Source organism: Chelonoidis abingdonii, chromosome 7, assembly GCF_003597395.2.
Source record: "Chelonoidis abingdonii isolate Lonesome George chromosome 7, CheloAbing_2.0, whole genome shotgun sequence".
NCBI lineage: Eukaryota > Metazoa > Chordata > Testudines > Testudinidae > Chelonoidis > Chelonoidis abingdonii.
Genome location: NC_133775.1, coordinates 4,823,292 through 4,826,766, shown reverse-complemented (window position 1 = coordinate 4,826,766; position 3,475 = coordinate 4,823,292). Strand labels below are relative to the sequence as shown.

At 53.1% G+C, this 3,475-nt stretch overlaps 1 non-coding gene across 1 annotated transcript; it reads right to left on the bottom strand.

The window, feature by feature from the left end:
- Positions 1-2,911: 2,911 nt before the first annotated feature.
- Positions 2,912-3,027, bottom strand: LOC116839264 (U5 spliceosomal RNA). The gene has a single exon (XR_004377078.1). It is a non-coding gene; the product is annotated as a U5 spliceosomal RNA (small nuclear RNA).
- Positions 3,028-3,475: the final 448 nt, after the last annotated feature.

The window sequence follows — 3,475 nt, the reverse complement described above, 5'->3', positions numbered from 1 at the left end:
ACAGGCCAGACTGGAGATGGACGCTGGCCCCCACAGAGAGGAAACACAGAGCAGCAGCCTGTGCTTGCTGGCGGGAGCCTGACTCAGCAGAATGGCCAGGGACCGAGACAGCGCCCAGCTGGGCACTCTGAACGCCGGCCAAGGCCAGTGGCTGAGGCTCAGCTGGACAGACAGGCTGTGATTCACCAGCAGGGAGGACAGCGAGTAGCTGAGCCCACACTGAGCGTGGAAAAGCAGCCACTCTGCCCTTCTCTCATTACAGGCAGTGACAGAAAGCAGATCATTGGCAGCTACCGCGGCCAGCACCTCTACTCTGACCCAACGGGCTCCCTTGCCTTGGACCTGACCGGCTGCAGCAGCGACAGGAGCACCAGTGGGCTCTGTCCTGCTGTGTGTGCCATCGGCACCCTTTCCTGGCAAGGCTGGGAGAGGCACAGAGATCCCAGGGGGACTGTCTGACCACATCGCTGCCTTTGGCACATACACGGTGCAGGCCTGCTGCGGGATCCCTGCAGAAGCTACTGATCCAGAGCCCACAGACAGAGGAGACAAGAGCAAGATTAAAACAGGAACTGACCAGAACCAGTGTCTCAAGCTCATCCTGAAAAGCTCATTCAGAAAATGGACTCAGCCCCTCATGTTGGTTCTGGGGCTGAATTTTGGGGGCGCTACTCTGGTCTGAAGCTCTGATATTTGGGAGGGTCCCCTGCCACTAGTCAGACAGTCATTGTCATGGAGACTCTTTCCCAGATGCAGTCATACCTTTCACCTTCTGCTGGGCAGCCACAGGAAATAGAGAGCAGGATGCCTTCCATGTCCTGCCACTTTCCTTTGGTGCTAGTTGCCATTCAGCAGCCCATGGTGCCAGCAGCTAGTGCCAACGAGGCTGCTAGTGGGGAGCAATCCCACAGCGAAGGGATCCATGTGGTGATCAGCTAGAGGACAACAAGTAGGGGGACCTTCCTACTACGTCCTTCCTGATGATGGCGAAGCCAGCAAGCTGGGAAGGAGAAGGCACAGCATGCAAGCAGGGAGATGGGTCATGCTAGGCCAGCCCCCAGGAGCTCTCCATGGCTGCTGCACTTTGTACTAGGTACAGAGAAGGCTGGGTACTTGCCCTATAATTATCAGAAGTACTGGAAATTCAGCCTCCTCCACTGCTGTAGTGACTGTGAGAGAGAATAGACCCACCACAGAACCATCACCATGAGGAGCAGGCTAGGGTGAGCTGGGAGCAGGGTGAGAGAGCGCAAGCTAGCAGAGGCCTGCGATTCAAGGCATGTAGGGTGCTCACCATCCCAATGCAGAGGGGCCATGCTAGGTCCTAGGGCCCCAGCTCAGCATGGGATGTTCATGCAGCTGCCCCCAGGGGCAGGCACTGGGTCATGGAGGACAACGGCCCCAGCAAGTGGCCCTGCAGGACCATGAGGGGTTTGGAACTAGGTGGCCTCTGGGGACTCTAATAGGGTCCAACCCACGTAAAGGGGCTGTGGGCCTGGCACTGCTTGGTGGGTGCATTCTGCAGAACAGCCAAAAGGCTGCACCCCTGTCTGTACTATGGCGAGACTGGGGTTGGGGAGGAACGGGCGGCAACAGAGAGTGCTAAACAGACTTGGCAGTTAGCACCGTCTCTCCCCCACCCCCATCCTGTTCAGTGGCTTTCTCCAGGAGAGATTAGGGAGGGAAGACAAGTTTTAATGTTGGGCAAACTGAGTGCGGGCCCAGATCTGCCAATTAGCAAATGTCAAGGTCTCTCCTGACAAATACAAAGCATCCGCCCAGACCTGGTGGGGGGTAGTAAGAGCCTGTATAAGAAAAAGACCCTTTTGGGTGGCGGGACACATGAGAATCCTCAGCCAAATACAGAGCATACGCTGGAGGCCGCGTGAGTTGTAGGCTAGGAAGTATCTAATCCCTTCCTGAAGCTTCCCAAATCGCTCACCTCAATAATAGCCTTCAGTAGAGAGTGCCCTGGATTCTCCATCGCACTGGGGAGAAGACGGAGGAGCCCCTTGTTCTGCTATTGCAGGAGGGAGTCAGCAGTAGCTCCTACACATCTCCACTCTCTGTTCTCTCTTCCAGGCGAGGAGCGGGATGTTCAGGGTTACCCAAGGGATGAGATCTCAGATAAAATGAATTGCTTTGGACATCTCAGCTCTGCATCTGAATCTTCTCCTAGTAGGGGCTCCAATCGTGCTATTCAAGGCCTGGTCCCTTCGGTGTCTACAACAACTGCCATAGGCTCTCCTGCCCTATTCTGTCCGCTTCAGAGCACAGCTGGGGACTACTCAGCTGGTTAATGTTCTCTGTAGGGATCTGGGTGTTCAGCTCCCATAGGTCCTCTGGCAATCCCAGCATGTGTCTCTGTTGTGTCCTGCAGACATGCTACAGGCAGGGAGCTGGTCCAGCAAGTGTCTCCCATCTATGGAGCATTTAGCTACCAGAAGAAAGAGAAGCCATATTCAGAACCTTTTACCCAACCTCCCCTGTGCTCTGGGGCTTTGGAGCCAAGGGAGCATGGATCCATACCACTGTAGAAGTTGCAAAAACAAAAACACAACCTCATGGCCCATCTGATTATATAGCTGTAGAGAGAGAAAGAGGCTAGATCTGTTAGATAGGTGACACGTGCCGACGAGGATGGAGGCATGGTGTAAGGCTTTAGCACTGTGAATTTGGCAGAAACAAGCTCCATGTAAAATCCTATAAAGCCACCTCAGTGTCTGCCTTAAAACGCTCCTCTGCTGAGAAACCTAGGAAAATACCTGAGGCCGGTCAGGCAGCTTGTGCCCTGTGACTGCTGTTTATAATGCTGATCTGTATCACCTCATTGTTACCTTCGCTATCTCTTGTATCTAGCCATTGTCTCTCGTCTTATACTTACTTTGTGAGCTCTCTGGGACAGTGGTGTCTCCGCTATACAGCACCTTGCACAATGGAGGTTGGGCCTCTAGGCACTAATGCAATACAAAGAAATCTTTAGTAAAAGGCGAAAGATTTATACGAAATGAAGAAAAACCAGAATATATACTAAGTGATTCAGTCACCCCAAACACATGCCAACATCACAACCCCCAAACTGTGTCTGCCAGACACGTCCAGCAGTTACAGAAACACTCTTTTAGAAGGGTGGAGTTTTAAAACCTGTTATCCAGTCTGGTTTTCACACCCCTCCACCCCCAAAGCCAGGTTCCCATTCTTACCGTGACTTCCCCCGGACAGCCCTCAGAGGGAGAGCACAGAACACAGCCAATACTCCTAACAACTGCAAGGCACTTCGGACACCTCCCAACGTTACATTCTGATCACTGAACCTTCCACGTGTTGCACATCCCATTAGGGAGCCGGGAACATCCCGCTTCTGACGCTACAAAGCTCTCACATCTAGCTCTGCAGTGTCATGGGATATTAGGCCTTAAACCTGCCACAGGTGGGTGTCTCAGAGCTGTGCAATTTATTTATTTATTTTAGTTTG